This window comes from Cebus imitator, unplaced genomic scaffold (assembly GCF_001604975.1).
Source record: "Cebus imitator isolate Cc_AM_T3 unplaced genomic scaffold, Cebus_imitator-1.0 Scaffold75, whole genome shotgun sequence".
In the NCBI taxonomy this organism is placed as follows: Eukaryota; Metazoa; Chordata; class Mammalia; order Primates; family Cebidae; genus Cebus; species Cebus imitator.
The window spans coordinates 5,027,143-5,045,349 of NW_016107390.1; positions in this window are offsets into that span (position 1 = coordinate 5,027,143).

Sequence of the window (18,207 nt, forward strand, 5' to 3'; positions counted from 1 at the left end):
AGCTGTGTAATGTGGGGCTTGTTACTCAATCACTCTGTGTTTAGTTTTCTGTTCTGCACATAGGTCAGTGTCAATACTGACTTCATAGTGTATTGGGAGGTAACACATATGAAGTGCTTATTACAGATGCAGGTTAAATGTTTATTTGTTGACGTTGTCATGCCAGTAGCTATTGCGTGATTATTCTTTCATCTTTGGTATTACTCTTCAGCCCCTGGAGGACTCTCTTTTGCTCTTGTCATTTCTCCTGCAATTTCTCTTCCCCACTCTTTCTGCATTCTGTGGTCCACATTGCATTCTTTCCTGGTCACTTTCTTGTTGTGTGGCATCTGTTGAGTGTACTTGTACAAAACTGTGCTTTCTTTCTCTCCTGTTACGTGCTGCTGCTGTTTTCTCTAAACCTGTAACTCTCCACTATGTCTCTAAAATTCCTTGTAGTGCTTCAGGTTTTGGCAAAACTCAACCCAGTAAATTCACATGACTGTATTTTAGTTCCTGGGGGTTCACTTCACAATGGAAGAAACTATTTATTAGTTGCCATTTGCAATGGCAATATGGTGGAGTGTTGAACTATTTTGAATTGACATTGAAAGATACCGTTCCAATGTCTGGGTCTGCTCTTAACTGGGTGTGTTGAACTTAGAAAATTTGCTTAGTCTTCCTGAGTCTACCAATAAAACAGATGGTAATCCTATTGACATTTGTGAGGATTAAATAAGATAATGAATGTTAAAAATTCTTTGTACCACATATAGATTAGTTATTATTCTTTTGGAATAAACCATTATTTTGGAGAAAAGAATACTATTCTAGGAGAAGCCACCAGGAAAACCACATCCCTAAGAAACAAAACAAACATATTTTTTTTTTCGCAGTGCTTCTCATGACCTAACTTTAAAGTGTTTTACAACTCACAGCAAAGTCACTGTATTTTCTGCTTCAAAGAGTGTCAGCAAATTCCTCCCAGGGCAGAAGCAATGTTTCCTTCAACCCCTTTCCACTTGTCTCCTCTTTCAAGGTTGTTAGTTTAAAGTCTTTACTAAACTATAATATTTACATTTCTCTCTTTGGAGAACTTATGAACAGAAAAATCCATGTTAATTCAGATTCATTTAATCTGGAATTCAGAATAATTATAGGTAATGCTTACATATAGTTTACCTTAGCTTTATCTAGGAGGAACGATGCATGAGTCCACGTATACGAGAATTTTCTTCTGGCTCTGCCACCTCTGAGATGGCAAAACTAACCCCCTTTTTCTCCTCCTCAGCCTACTCAATGTGAAGACTACGAGAATGAAGACCTTTTGATGACCCACTCCCACTTAATAAATAGTAAATATATTTTATCTTTCTTATAATTTTCTTAATAATGTTTTTTCTTCTAGCTTACTTTATGGTAAGAGTACAGTATCTATACATCTAACATACAAAATATGGGGTAATTGACTGTTTATGTTATCAGTAAGGCTTCTGATCAATAGTAGGCTATTAGTAGTTATGTTTTGAAGGAGTCAAAAGTTATATGCAGATATTCTATTGCATGTGGGTCAGTGCCCCAATCCCTGAATTGCTCAAGGATCAACTTTATAATAATTATAATAATATAATATATACAACATATAATTATATTAAAGCTAATATCATAATATATAATAAATGTTATATCTGTAGTAAGTATATAGATATATAATAATATGCTATAGTAACAACTATTATCTAATAATAGTATAAAATATATAAATGAAGTAACTATTTTACGTATTTTTCACAGGTAATTTGAAAATATATCTTTAATACTAATAGCTGGTACTATATGACAAGCATAGTTTTAAATGCTTTGTATAAACTCACACACCAAAAAAAAACTGGCTTGATGATTTTAAAACATTCTTATCTAGTTATTAAATTGCAGGAGAAATTTATCTAAGCAGGTTAAATGAAAAGAAACCCACAACTGGGCACATGATGGTGAAGCTGCTGAAAACTGAAAGTATAAAGAATGTCTTGAAATGAGCCCAGGGCACAACAATGTGAATAACTGCTGACCTGTGATCAGAAACAATGGAGGCAGAAGACAGAAGAATGACATCTTTATGGGCAAAGAAAAAAAGATTGTCGACTCAGAATTCCATAGCCAAAAAATCTCTTTCAAAAATTGTGATCATTGCTGGTGGGAATGCAATATAATGTAGTAACGTTGGAAGACAGTTTGGTGATTTCTGACAAATCTAAACATACTTTCATCATGTGATTCAGCAATCATGTCTTTTGATATTTATAAAAATGAAGTACAAACTTATATCCACAAAAAAAACCTGCACACAATGTTTATAACAGTTCTAGTCATAATTGCCCAAACATGGGAGCAACTAAGATAGCCTTCAACAGGTGAATGAATAAATGGTCGGACATCCATACAATAGAATATTATTTAATGACACAAATAAATGACCTACGGAAACACAAACAGACATGAAGGAAACCTAAATGCAAATTGCTAAGTGGAAGAAACTGGAAGCCCTGCAGAGTCAATGATATAGTTCCAGCCTGAGTCCAAGTTCAAAGGCCTGAGAACCAGCAAAACTGATGGTGTAAGTCCAAATCTGAGTCTGAAGGCAGGAAAAGAACACTGTCCTAGCTTGAGGACAGTCAATCAGAGACAGAAAATTCTCCCTTAGTCAACTCTTTTGCAACATTCAGGTCTTCAACAGATTGATGAGGCCCACCTTCCCCAGGGACAGAAATAGGCTTCACTCATTTTACCAATTTAAATACTAATCTCATCCAGAAACACTCTCAAATGTACCCAGAATAATGTTCAACCAAATATCTGGGCACCCTGTGGCCCAGTCAAGTTGACACATAAAATTAACTATGACACTGTATGATTCCAGCTGCGTAACATTCTGGAAAAAGCAAAACTATGGGAACATTAAAAAGATTGGAAGTTGTCACTGGAATGGAGAGAGAGATAAGAGAGAGAAATATGGAGATTCCAGGGGTTTTTTTTAGTGCACTGAAACTATTCTGCATGTGCTATGTGACATTATGTATTTGTCTAAACCTATGGAAAAGCACAGTCCCAAGAGTGAACCCCAATGTAAACTATGGAGTTTAGTGAACAATATTGGTTTATCAACTGTAATAAGTGTACTGAACTAATGTGAGATGCTAATAAGAGGAAAATCAAAGAAGGGGGAAGATAACTTATGGGAACCCCTGTACTTTGTGCTCATTTATTCTGTAAGCCCCTAAAACTGCTCTAAAAATTGAAGTCTATTTTTTTAATCTAAGTAAAATGAAACATTTTTAAATTAAAGAAATGCTAAAATTCCTCAAATTTAATAGAGATGATTCCAAGGTTACTCAAATTCTTTGGGAGGACTGAAGAGTGCTAGAATTCGTAAGCATGTGAGTAAATATAAAAGATTATATTTTCCCCCTTAATTTATTTTCCTAGCTAGTCTATTAGTCAACATACTATTACCCTGAGGCTAGGTAATATGACTATGAGAGAAAGATGGAAAGTAATTTCTCAAAAATAGTCAAGAATTTATATTTTTATAATTAAACTTGCCTCTCAAGTTTATAAAAGTTCATTAAGACAGTGTGTATGATGCTTGAAAAATACTAGGTTGAAAAATATCTGCTGTTGATCTGAGTTTTGGTTAATTCGGTCTGGCTTATTCTGGAAGCCATGGGAGTGGGTGCCTTCCACCTCTGCAAGAGAGAAACTGCCAATGAGGATTGCAGTCAGCCTCCATCCTCCAGCTGCAGCACCTTCAGGATCCACTCCAACACTCAAGCTAAGAACACAAGAATGAGCGTTCCTGAGCAGCTATGGTCAATGACAGAGGATGCTATGGTTTGCATATGGTTTTTTGGCCCCACCAAATCTCAGGTTGAAACTTATTCTCCAGTGTGGCATTGTTGGGAGGTGGCACCTGGTGGGAGGTGTTTGGGTCATGGGGGGTGTATCTGTCATGGACAGATTAATGCCCTCCCTTGGGGGTGAATGGGTTCTCACTCTATTAGTTCTCAGGAGAGCTGGCTGTTAAAAAGAGCCTGGCATCTCCCCCTCTCCCTTTTTGCTTCCTTTCTCACCATGTGATCTCTGCACGATTGGCTCCCCTCAGCTTCCATCATGAGTGGAAGCTGCCTGAGGCCCTCACCAGAAGCCAAGCAGATGCTGGGGTGCCATGCTTCTTGTAAGCCTGCAGAACTGTGAGCTAAGTAAACCTCTTTTCTTTACAAATAACCCAGCCTCTGGAATTCCTTTATAGCAACGCAGAGCAGACAAAGACAGGGAGGGAGCTGTGTGGGGGAATAGAGGGCTGTGGGGAGCAGATAACTTAGGGTCTTGTAGGTCACAGAAAGGACTTTAGATTTAATTGTGAATGAGATGCACAGTCCGTGGGGGATTGTGAACAGAGAAGAGAGACATATTTTAACAGGCTCTCGGCTGCTGCATTGAGAATACAGAATAGATAGGTGAAGCCACACTGCCCCTCAGGGCCTCTGTCCTGGCAATTTCTTGTCCTGAATGTTCTTTCTCCAGACATCAGGATCTGTAACCCCCATTTTTTTTTTCATAAATTGAGCCCAAAGTTGTTCAGGTTGGAAATGAAGGTCCACTCAGTGCCCCTCTGATTTGTTTTTATTTGGGAGGTGGCAGGTGGAGTGTTTCCTCACATACTTCAAGCACAGAAATGTATTAAAAAGCACCCTCTCTCCGCACTCACACACACTTAGCTATTATGCGGCAGGAAGGCACTGCTTCGGAATCATCTGTACTCCTGGAAGCAGAATCTCCCTGGAATCTGTTATTTCCAAGTATAACAATTGAAATAAGTTATGAGAGGTGGAACTTAAGCCCTAAATTGCCAACGCCAATCAGGAAATTGGAACCGAATGAGCAAGCCAAGATTTGGAATTGGAGAGCGATTCAGTTGCTCATTTATTAGGCTTGACAGAGATAACCACAAAATAGGAGTCTGTATAGTGCAGCAGTTCAGAGCACAACTTCCAAAGTCAGTAGCCCTGAATCCAAAGTTACACACTGGTATGACCACAGGCAAGTCACTTAACTTGTCTGTGCTTCAGTGTCTTCACTGATCACCCTGAAACGATAATAATAGTAAGTTACAGGGGATGGAAAGATTAAGTGAGATAGTTTTGAGTTCTTTCATGACTTACCATAGTGACACATAGAGAGTGCAACAAATGTTAATTTCTTGTTATCTACCACCTTTTAAAATGTTAAATATTTTCCCTCTTGGGGAGTGCTTAGAGTTTATCCTGTAAGGACATTTTATTAATTTCTGCCTTATGTTTACACCGATTATTATATTGTAATTATTGTGGTGTTACTGCCTTTACCTGAAAGGAAAATCTTCTTTTATCTAAGAGCAACTCTTATTTCTGTAACAATAGCAGGGCGTGTGGGAAGCTGCGTACTTGGTATCTTAATTTTGTCTGAGTCAGAGTAAAGGCTCATGTGCGACTGGGCGCGGTGGCTCACGCCTGTAATCCCAGCACTCTGGCAGGCCGAATAGGGTGGATCACCTGAGGTCAGGAATCTGAGAGCAGCCTGACCAACATGGAAAAACCTCATCTCTACTGAAAATACAAAATTAGTCGAGTGTGGTGGCAAATGCCTGTAATCCCAGCTACTCGGGAGGCCGAGGCAGGAGAATCACTTAAACCCGGGAGGCAGAGGTTGTGGTGAGCAGAGATCCTGCCATTACACTCAAGCCTGGGCAACGTGAGCAAAACTGTCTCAAAACAAAACAAAACAAAGGCTCATGTGCTATGCTGGCTGGGCTATCCCAAAAATCTTCTCTGCATCCTGACGTGTTAGTCCATATGCCAAAATGGAATTAAACATGCATGGATTTTATTAAGGGCAGTGCCTGTGGAAAGGATAAAAGGGAAGCAGAGAACTTGGGAGAATTGTCCAACCGGTGATAGCAGTCTGATCCCAAATGAAAGAGAACGCAGACAGGGCTGGTGTCAGTTAAGTAGTCTAACGTGGCAAGGAAGTTCAGCAAGGGCTTCAGGAACTGGTGAAGCCAAAGGCAGTCCCTGGAGAAGCCTGTTTCTTCCCCAGAGACGCTGTTCCTGGCTCATGCAACCATTGGCTGGGAGCAGTGATGGGGGCGTGGCTTCCAGGTAGATTTCAAAGAGCAACCCTCCTTCTTGACACTGTTCCTAGCTCACACAGCCATTGGCTGGGAGCAGCGATGGGGGCGTGGCTTCCAGGTAGATTTCAAAAAGGAACCCCAGCTTGGTCAATGGTGGACTGTGAAGTGCTTTTTCCTGGCCACCACACATGAGAGCAGGAAAAGCAGCAGCAAAATCATCTCAATCTCATGTTGATAATGGAAACAATCTGGTTGTTAACACTGTAGTGTGTCTGTGTCCCCACCTTTGTTAGCTGTGCTTATCCTTTTTTTAACCGGGAGATTTAACTCTCAAACTCATTACTTTTCATCCGCTCCAGGGGTATGCTTTTCTGATGAGCTGATAGCTTGTCTATAGAACCTGACAAAATGTTCTATGTTTGAGGAGACTTTCTATGATTTATGAAGTCCTTCAACCAGTTCATTTATTTCACAATCATGCATTAAGCACGTCCTGCGTGTGTGTGGTGGGGGCTGGGCGGTGGACTGAGAGCTTCAAGAGCAAATGAGACATTGTAGTCCCTGCTCACAAATCGGATATTGTTATATGGATTTGTAATGTCTACTGTTTCTCTCTTGTGGTATGATGGGCTGGGGAACTCAAAGGTCTCTTGAAAGATTATAGCATATTTGTAAAGAATTTTAAAAAATTAGCTCCATGCAATCAAAAGCTTGATTTTTATTTTTTCTCACTGAAAAGTCTTGGCAAAGATGAGGGTAGACTGACCATTCTGAGCTTTGTCAGCCTCAGGGGTCCTCCTTAAGTTCTGGCTTCTCTGATAGGAGTCCATTTCTCTGGACTCTGGTCTAATTTGCTGACAGATTTGATGTGACTTACAATAATATGTATTTCCCTCTTGTCAAGCCCTGTGTGCCCTGATTGAAACTCTGGTCACATTTTTATTAATTTTAGCCTTTATTTATGCTATGTTCTCTCAAGGTGGAATTAATTATTTCTAGGACCCCAGATGCCAAGATTGGCAGGACAATTGATGGGTGCTACCACTGCTTTCCTGTGGCCCATTTCTTGAGGGATGTATTTGTCAACAGAGAAGGAAATTTCTTCACCAGATTTATAGACAAGTGATCCCTAGTAGTGTGGAAAGTAGTGAGTGCCATAAATCTTGGGAAAACTTTGCATATATCACTACCCCGGAGCCCTTAATATCCTTATCCCTTCCTGCTCACTGACAATATCACTCCTTACGGTAAAACTCGAGTTATGCTCTCAGACACTAAAATGTTGGTAGTGTAGGGGACGTACCAGTTGTTTGAATCTGGTCATCAAGGTCCTGAAAACCTAGATTATATTTGGTATCAAAAAGAGATTTCTTTTTCTTTGATGTAGAAATCAAGGTCACTTACTCCGAACATCATAGAACTAAGACCTCTTTATTGACAAATCCTGGTAACACTTCCCCATGTGGGACACTTGATTAGAAGTACAAATGAAGTCAAGAACCGGAGGAAGATTTTCTTCCTCTAAGTGGGTCATACATTAATCATTCTAAGTAGTGAACTTCAATCCTTGACAAATTGCTTCTCACCGTGAATTCTATGGGTGTATTCCCAACTGTTTGGAACCGCAGTGGGGTCAAACCAATTATTTTAGAGAACATTTCTCCACCCTCACCCTTCATTATAGATCTTTTTGCTTACCAGACATTCCATTTATCATATGTGAGAGCCCTTCATCATGAATTGAAGTCTGAACTCATTAGGCTTCCATTTTTATGAGGGGCAGGTAACTTGAGGTCAGACTAATCCTTCATTAGCCATTATTATATTCTGTATTACACTGTGGAGATTGCATGTGATGACTGACAGTTTTATTCTAGCTTTGGCCTTTACTTAGTAGATAGGAGTTGGTGGTAAGCTCATGTATATGGGCTCAGTTATGGATGCCTGGCTCTAAATACTTGCAGACAGATCCAGGACCACTGAGAATGGCTCTGGTAAATCCAATAATGCTCTAAGAGATAGGAATATGAGGAGGGTCACAAGAAAGAGAGGGACCAGCAGCCCAGCATCTCTTCAGAGACTGAGGAGAAAGGCAAGCCAGAGAGAAATTCCCAGAGGGAATGGGGATGCCTAAGGATATTTCCCCAAGTGCGATGACTCAATTTTATGTTGTCCTTTGTCCTATGCTGTGTTCTTCTTGTACCACCCCCACCTTCTAGCTGAGATCTCCAAACCTGAAGAAAAGTTCCATCCAGGACAGCCTTGCGTCAGCATGATGGGAAGTTGAGGGACAAGCAATAAATAAAGCTATCGTCTTCTCTACACCACTCTGCCGGTGCACTGAAGTATCTTCCACGTGCCAGTGGGAGTTCTGGGGCAAAGGAACATCCAGGGTGGTGGCCCATCCTCTCCTTACGCAGCTTTAGAAAATGTGAAGCTGGAAGGGATCCTTTGAGTTGGTACAGGTCTTTGCTTTGTGTGGATGAACTCGGAGGGAGGGGCCTTTGTTAGAGCTGGGATAAATCAGGTGTCAATTTCAAGCTCTGGAAGATGCTGCAGTGTCTCCCCCACATCTCCAGTTCCTAGACCTCTGGCTGTTCGGGTCCCATTCCTTTACCCATGCTTCTCTGGAGAAACTGGGCTCAAGGATGTCAAGAGCTATTTATTTTTCAATCCACCCTCTCCCTAACCCTCCCACTCATTTCCTCTGAAGTTGGAAGGAAGTTGGCATTGTGGATTTACCTTTCTAGGTAGAGTGACATATATTTGTTGGGTGGTTGTTAAAATCTACAATTTGACAAATATAACGTAAAATAATGGCACTGTTAAGGTACCACATAGACCGTAGAGCAAATTTGGGCATGAATCAACATTCATAACTGACTGATCAGTTTGTCAGTTCTGATTCTGCTGGGGGCAGTGAGTTAGAGAGCTGGCACCTAAATTCCACAGGGTTGTCTGAGAGGAGGAAGATGCCATGAAAGGTAGCTGGTGGCCACCGAAGACATGAATTAAAAACCGCTAGTAGCAGACCGTGGCTTCTTTTCATAGAGGAAGCAGGAGGTGGAAAGTAAGCACCAGGATCTTGAACACAATAAGATATTGCTCTTGACCACGCAAAGGTGTCTGTTAGGGAAAATGGAAATATGAGCCATTCTCTGGACCTATTGATTTGTCCAGAATTGTCCATGCTTACCTTCCATTGGCACAAATCAATGGTGGCTCTGCCAAGAGGTATTTTTATGCTGTGCTCTTGAGTGGGCTGCCCTGTTATCTGTGTCCCAGCTAAAAGAGTAACCCTGCTTCATATGATTTTTTTTTCCAAGCTAACATCATTATAACATACCATTGTTGTTGGGGATTTGAATTATTCCCGTTCTTTATTTTCTTTGTTGTCTTGTTGCCATTCTAACTTTAAAAAATTGTGCTTGTGGATTTCTCCATTTTAGATTGATGGAAATAATACAGGCTTTAGAAAGCGATTCGTGTTTAAAAGCCACTGCCACTAACATCAAGGTGCTTTGAAGAAGTGGTTTGACTGATTTCCTCATTGGTGGAAATCAGAGGTCACAGATACCCTTTTTATGTCAGTTCGTGGAGATTGTGGATATGAAAGTTCCAGGTATGTAATCAGCTCTTTATAAACGCCGATTTCCCTCAATTTCTTCATCTATCTGCTGAGTTTCACACTGCAGAAACAATCCTTGACCTTGGTATCTATCCATGAAGCTTAGACCACGGATTGGCAAGCAATGGCTTGCCACTTGTCTTTGTAAGTCAGGTTTTATTGGAACACAGCCCTACCCAGTCATTTTGTATGATCTATAGCTGCTTTCATGCTACAAAGCAGAGTTGAGCAGTTGCACCCCAGGTTTTATGTGTCTCACAAAACCTAAAATATTTACTACCTGGACCTTTGCAGGAAATATTTGCAGACCCCTGGCTTAGTGCAGTGCTAGAGCTCATAGGAACCTGGTTTAGTAACAGAGTTATTGATAATATATTTCTCCTATTAACCTACACTTTCCTCAACTCATCTTTAATACACCTACTTACATTTGTATGTTGGTTGATTTTGCTTCTCTTTTTTCCTTACCCAGGAAGGTTAAACATTTTCAGAGATACATATTTACATAGCTACTTTTTATAAATAAAAATTGTTGAAAGATATTTATACCAAGGTCATATTCAGAATTTGTTTCCTCCTCAGGTAGAGAAGCACATTTTTGACAAGTTAGTTTTAAGCTAGGTCTTTCAAAAGCTTCAGTCAAGTTCAATTTCTGGATATGTATGGCTGCAGATGGGAAAGGTTGTCTAAGGATGGAGATTATAGATGCTCGTGATTATTTGTCCATCAATGTTGAAATTTTATTGAACAATCAGCTATGTTTGTACAGTTTATCACAAGAAGCTGAATCTCAGTAAAAAGGGAGTGTTGAGAGTTGCTAATCTTTCATTCTTATATATTCATTTATATATGTATGTATATTATTTACTTATGCTGTCGTTGAGGAAACAAAATTTCCTTCAAAGTCACACATGTTGTAAGTGACAGAACCATGATTCTGACCCAGAATGAGTGACTCCAAAGCCTGGCTCATTCCATGAGTATACTCAATCTGAAATCTTAACATACAGGGCTACCTGAATTGCTGCCTTGCAGGAAGGACAGCGGCACCACCGTCTCACATTCTTTTACCATTTGGGGCTTGCTCTTGTTCATTTTGTGCCATAAGGAATCTTAAGATCACCTATTCCAACCTCTGGCATGCCAGAGGGATCCCCTGTTGGTAAACAGATCAAGATGTAGAGCCCATAACTTCACAAGCCAGTCCAGTCCACTCCAGGGAAAGTCTCTGTATTCGTCCGGGTTCTCTAGAGAGACAGAATTAATAGGCTAGATGTATATACAAAAGGGAGTTTATTAAAGACCTTTGACTCAGGCGATCACAAGGTGAGGTCTCTTCATAGTCTGTCTGCAAGCCAAGGAAGTCAGTCCAAGTCCCAAAACCTCAAAAGTGGGGAAGCTGACAGTGCAGCCTTCAGTCTGTGCCCAAAGTCCTGAGAGCCCCTGGCAAACCATTGATGTAAGTCCGGGAGTTCAAAAGCTGAAGGACTTGGAGTCCGATGTTTAAGGGCAGGAAGCATCCAGCGAGGGTGAAAGATGGAGGCCAGAAGGCTCAGCCAGTCTCGTACTTTTGCATTCCTCTGGCTGCTTTATCCTGGCTGCACCGGCAGCTGATTAGATGGTGCCCACCCAAACTGAGGGTGGGTCTACCTCTCCCAGTCCACTGACTCAAGTGTTACTCTCCTTTGGCAAAACCCTCACAGACACACCCAGAAATAAGACTTTGCATCCCTCAATCCAATCCAGTTGATACTCAGTATTAACCATCAGAATCTCTTTATATTAATTGCAGTGTTTGTAGCAAGAGTTATTATTTTTTTAGGCTCCCTCATTTCACAAACTTAGTCTCATTAAATCCTCATTACAATCTTGTGAAGAAAGCAGGAGTTATTTTTTTCTATCTAGTAAATGTTGATTGTAGGAACATTGGACTGTGGACTCCAAAACCAGCACCCCGGGCTCCACCCACTGTTTCTCACTCCAAGCTAGCATCTGCACTGTAATCCCTGGCTCCTCTCCTGTTACTTTGGATGAAGTGTGTTTCCGTCTAAAACCAACCCTTCCATCTGGACACTACATCCCTTCTTTCTCACCTACTCAAGGACATCATTCCAACTAATCTTCCCTCTTTCTCCTGCACCATTGATTTTATCCTCTGTGCCTGAGCACTGCATCAGCAGACAAATACACTGCTCTATATGAAAGCTGCAAACAATCCTCACTAGGCCCCCTATGATGTTCTAGCTGTCTCCTCTCCTTCTTTCTCCATGACACTTCAGCAACTGATACTCACTGACTCTAATTCCTTACTCCCTAATGCTTCCTTCTGAAATATGTTTAAAAGGCATTTAACATACAGACAAATGCTTTGTCTAATGTATTTAGCAATACAGCCCAATCAAAATACAGAGCATTTTCATCATCCTCCACAAATTTTCCTGTGTTCTTCTCCATTTAATTTCTTCTCCACTAGAGGCAACCATGGTTCTGATTTCCATCACCGCAGATTGGCTCCACCTATTGTTGAATTTCAAACATGAGAAGTTGCACAGTAGGGATTCTGCTGTGTCTGGCTTCTTTGCCCAGGACAGTGAGTTTGAGGTTCATCCATGTGGCTGCATGCATCTGCAGTATGTAACAATTTTATCGCCAGGTATTGTCTCCTTAATGATCGTTATAATCCATTCTTCAATTAATGAACATTTTGGGTTTTTTTGCAGTTTTTCACTACTGTGAATAAAGCTTCTATGAACATTTGTGTACAGATCTTTTAGTGGACATATGATTTTCATTTATCCATGATAAATATATCTAGGACTGAAATTGCCTAATCAGAGATATATGTTTAACTCTATCAGAAACTGCCAGCTGGGTGTGGTGGCCCATACCTGTAATCCCAGCACTTTGGGAGGCAGAGACGGGATGATTGCTTGAGGTCAGGGGTTCGAGACAAGCCTGGTCAACATAGCAAGACTCGCAAATCTATTTTAGAAGATAAATAAATAAATAACATCAAAAAGAAACTGCCAACTCATTTTCAGAATTTGTCATAACATTTTACAAGCCCATCAGAAGTACATATATTCTTAATGTCCTTTTTTTATTTAAAAATTACTTTGTTTTTAATAGACAAATAAAAACTAAATATATTTATCATGTACAATGTGATGTTTTGAAATGTATACATTGTGGAGTGACTAAATTGAGTTTTTTAACATATGCATTACTTCAGATACTTACCATTTTTGTGGTAAGAACACTTAAAATCTACTTGATATGATATCCAGTTGCTGCATTAATCTGCATTTCCCTGATGCCTAAAGACATCGAGCATCTTCTCATGGGCTTATTCGTCATTCATATGTTTCCTTTGCGAAATATCTTTAAATCTTTTGCTAATTAGAAATATCAAGTTGTTTGTCTTATTATTGAATTGTAAGGTATGCTAACTTTCCACTGATGAAGGACAAATTACCAAGATCTCAGCAGCTTAAACAAGGTGCATTAATTTTTATTAATTTTTATTTATTTATTTTTTAAGACAGAGTCTCACTCTGTCTCCCAGACTTGAGTACAGTAGCACGATCTCAGCTCACTGCAACCTCTGCCTCCCAGGTTCAAGCAATTCTCTTGCCTCAGCCTCCTGAGTAGCTGGGACTACAGGCACATCCCACCACGCCTGACTAATTTTTGTATTTTTAATAAAGACAGGGTTTCACTATGTAGGCCAGGCTGGTCTTGAACTCCTGGCTTCAAGTGATCCACCCAAAGTGCTAGGATCTCTGCCTCCCAAAGTGCTGGGATTACAGGTGTGAGCCACTGTGTCTGGCCCACAAGGTGCATTTATTATCTCATAGTTTCTGTGGGTCTGGAGTCTGAGCATGAAGGCTGAGCTGGGACCTCTACTCAGAGGCTTTATTGCAGAGGCTGCAGTAGAGGTGATGGCAGGGACTGGTTTTGCATCTGGAGCTCAGTGTCCTCTTCCAAGTTCATTCCGGCTGCTGGCAGAATTCAGTTCCTTGTGGTTGTATGACAGAGGACCTCAGCTCCCAGAGGCCAGCCCCCTCTACAGATAGTTATGACATGAGAACTTGCCTCTTCAAGGCCAGCAGGAAATGATCTCTCCTGTTTCTGTTTTGAATCTCTTTTAAGAAGCTTACTACTCAAGGCAATCTTCCTTTTGATGAAAGTCAACTGATTTTTGGCTTTCATTAAATCTGCAAAATCCTTTAACCTTTGCCATATACTGTAACATAACCACTGGAGTGGCATGCATCGGATTCACATGTATAATTCCCTCCCCTTGAGGCTGCCACACTCATATATGCTCATAGAGGGCATATACACCGGGGGGTCACCATGCTGGGGACCATGTTAGAATAATATCATATCAGAGATTCTTTTACACACACACGCACACACACCCTGAATATAAGTCCTTTGCCAGCTATATCGTGCAAGTATTTCTCTGTGACTCCACTTTCAGAACTTATTTGCTTAATGGTGCCTTTTGATGAGCATACATTTTAAATTTTAATAAACAGTAATTCATCAAACATTTTCTTTTATGGTTAGTGATTTTTATCTCTTATCTAAGAAATATTTCCTTTCCCATGTGTTGTAAAGATATTCTCCTATTTTTTTTTTTCTAGAGGCTATATAGTTTTAGCTTTCATGTCCGAGCCTATAATCCAGTTAAAATTACCTGGGTGGGATTGTATGTAATGTGAAGTAGGGGTCAAGATTCATTTTTCCTTCATATGGATATCCAATTATTCCAGCACAGTGTGTTAAAAAGATTTTCCTTTTGCCACTGAATTGCTTTGTTGCCTTTGCCAAAAAAAAAAGAGAATCAATCTTTCATCGATCCTTTATTTTGTCTTAAGGATCTATTTGGCAATCTTAATGTCAATGACACACTCTCTTGATTAGAGTAGTTTTAGTGTAAATTTTGAAATCCGATAAAGTCCTCCAACTTTTTTCACCCCTGTAAGGATTGTTTTGATAACATCTGGTTCTGCTCCAAGCTTTTTCGTGGGCACCAGAGGAGACAAACCTGCGAATGGGTGGAAACTCTTTTTATGTCTGTGGCTCCAAGGGTTCCACTCTCTCCTGCGAGCCCACACTTCCTCTTTCACCATTTGTTTAAAATGTTAGCTTCTTATTAACTTGCATGATTCCCTGGCTCTTCCTCCCACACAGATAAGCCAGTTCACTTCTTGTCTCCAAGAAGACAGGGGACTCCTTTGTTCTGAGATTTCAGGCTACTTCACTGTTATCGCAGCTCTCTGATGGGCTAAAAAAAAAATGTGATTATGTGGTTTATCCAGCTATTCCTGCCGTAAAAGTAAGAGCAATGTTCACGGGGTCTATAGTGATGCCCTCTCTTTCATTCCTGATATTGATCATTTATCCTGATATTTATGTTTACGTACTTTTTCTTGATCAGATCAGCCATGCCAGGGGTTTCTCAACTGCATTAATCTTTTCAAAGAAACATCTGCCAGCATTTTTTATTTTCCTCTGTTGCTTATCTGTTTTCTGTTTCACTGATTTCCACTCTTATTTTACTATTTCTTTCCTTCTACTTTGAGTTAAATTTCTTTAGCTTCTTAACATGAAAGCTTAGATCATTGATTTTGAATCTTTCTTCTTTCCTGAGATAAACATTGTTAGTTCTAAGTTTCTAAGAATTGCTTTAGCTTCATTTCACAAAATTTAATGTTTGGATTTATTATCATTCATTTTAAAACGGTTCCCAATTCCCTGGTTATTTCTTCTTTGACCCATCAATAACTTAGAAGTATGCTCTTAATTTCCAAATATGTAAAGGTTTCCCAGATGTCTTTTAGTTATTGGTTTTTATTTTAATTCTCTTTTGGTTTGAGCACATACTTTCAAAGATTTCAATCTTTTGAGATTTATTAAGACCTGTTTTAATGACCCAGAATATGTTCTCTACTGGTAAGTATTCCATGTGCATTGAAAATGAACCGTATTCTGCTATTGTTGCATATATTGTATAAATATCAATTGGTTAATATTTGTCAGTGATAGTGTTCAAATCTGCCATATCTTTGCTGGCTTTTTGTTGTCATTGTTGTTCCCATGTTCATCTCCTCCTTTTTCCTGTTTATTTTGACAAACAAATGTTAAAATTTCCCACCGTGATTCTGGTTTTATCTATTTTCAGTTATGCCAAGTTTTGCTTATAATTTGAAGCTCTGTTCTTAGGGACATCCATATTTCATATTATTATGTAATCCTGATACATGGACATTTTAATTGTTATGAAATACCCTTCTTTACCTCTGGTAATACTACCTATCTTGTATTAATATGATCACAACATCTTTCTTACTATTAGATATTATAAGATATATCTTTTCAAATGCTTTATTTCTACATGCCTGTGTTTTTAAATATAAAGTGAATCTTCTGTAAACAGCAAGTAGTTGGGACTTATTTTTCTTCAACCCATTGCAACAAACGCTCCCTTTTAATTATATTATTTTGTTCATCCACATTTAATGTTCTGTTGATATGGTGAGGTCTAACTCTACCATCCAGCTCCCTGTTTTTCATTTTGTTTGTTTATTTCCTGCTGAATTCTGAACATTTCTTCTTTCTGGAATTTAAGTTGAAGGCTGGCCATTTAAGATCCTTCCTAGAGTTCCTTTGAGAGGATTGAGCAACAACTTGAGATTTCTTTTATTCACCTTTGGTTCTGGAATCTAAACAGCATGAGAATGCTCTGCACCACATGACTTCTCTCTGCTCTGCAGGGCCTCTTGCACTCTTGCTTTCCCTGCAAAATTTATGGTGCAATTGGGGAATGAAGCTAGGGATTGCAAAGCTAGACAACTGTTTTTTTTTTTTTTTTTTTAAAAAAATTTTTTTTTTAGAGATGAGGCATCACTCTGTTGCTCAAGCTAGAATGCAGTGGCACAAAAATAGCTCAGTGTAGCTTTGAAAACCTAGGCTCAAGAGATCCTCTCGCCTCAGTAGCTAGGACCACAGGTGAGTACTGCTACACGCAGCATTTTCGTTTTGTATTTTTAGACTCCTCCATATTGCAATCTGTCCCACCAGCCCACTCTGCAATCTAAGGTTTAACTGACTTTTTCTTGCTTCTGCCAAGTGTCTCCCTTTGTGGTAGACCTGCTCTTTTTGTGTTTGTTTGTTTTTTGAGACAGAGTCTTGCTCTGTTGCCAGGCTGGAGTGCAGTGGTATGATCTCAGCTCACTGCAACCTCCGCCTCTCAGGTTTAAGTAATCCTCCTGCCTCAGCCTCCCAAGTAGCTGGGACTACAGGCATGCGCCACCACCCCCAGCTAATGGTTGGTATTTTTTAAGTAGAAATGGGTTTTCACGATGTTGGCCAGGATGCTCTTGATCTCTTGACCTTGTGATCCGCCCACCTCGGCCTCTCAAAGTGCTGGGATTACAGTGTGGGTAATTGCGACCTGCCAGTAGGCCTGCTCTTCTATTTGTCCAGACCAAGTATGAAAGCCACCAGGCTCTCTGATCTTCTTTGAATGGCAGTTTCTCTTTGGAATTCAATTCACCAGGGCTTTCGTGTCTCAAAAGTTGTTTGCTAGGCCCATATAAAAATATGATTATTTTTTCATATTTTTCTTTTTGTTACCATAGGAACAAAGGTCTTTCATGTTCTTCTACATTGAAACTGGAAACTCTTTCTTTGTTTCTTCCTTTTCTTATTTTTTTTTATTTTGCTTTTTTCTGTTTGTTGCTTTTCTTGAACATACTCTAATTAAGCGTTCTTTCATTCTGAGTGCTTTGCTGAAATATCTTTTGTCAAGGCCAGCCATGATCTTCATGTTGCCAAACCCAATGGCCAATTCATAGCCCTCATCTTATTTCATCTGTTTGGCCATATGGCATAGTTGATTGCATACCCCTTCTGTAAACACTCATTTCACCTGACTCCTGAAACACCACTCTCTACGAATTCTCCTCTTAGCTGCGTGTGTGTGCGTGCAGGTGTGTGTGTGTGTGTGTGTGTGTGTGTGTACATTCTTCCCAACATTCCCTGCTTCTAATTATGGTGTGCTCTCAGTGTCACACCTCTTCTCTATTTATGTCCACTCCCTCGGTGATCTCATCCAGCTTCCTGGCTTAAAATCACACTTTTATATAGATAATTCTTTGATCTGTATTTTGAGCCCATATTTGTTCTTGAACTCCAGATTTCTATATCCAACCCCCTACTTCGTTTTACACTGAAATACGTTAGGTTGTTGTGAAAGTAATTGCAGTTTTGGCCGTTAATACAACTTCACGTGCATGTTAAACGTAATATATTCAAAACTAAACCACTGGTTTTTCCCTCCAACATCTGTGTTTTCTATGTTCTCCCCCAAAGACTAAATGGCAACTTTATTATTTCAGTTGCTCAGTTCAAAAGCCTTGAA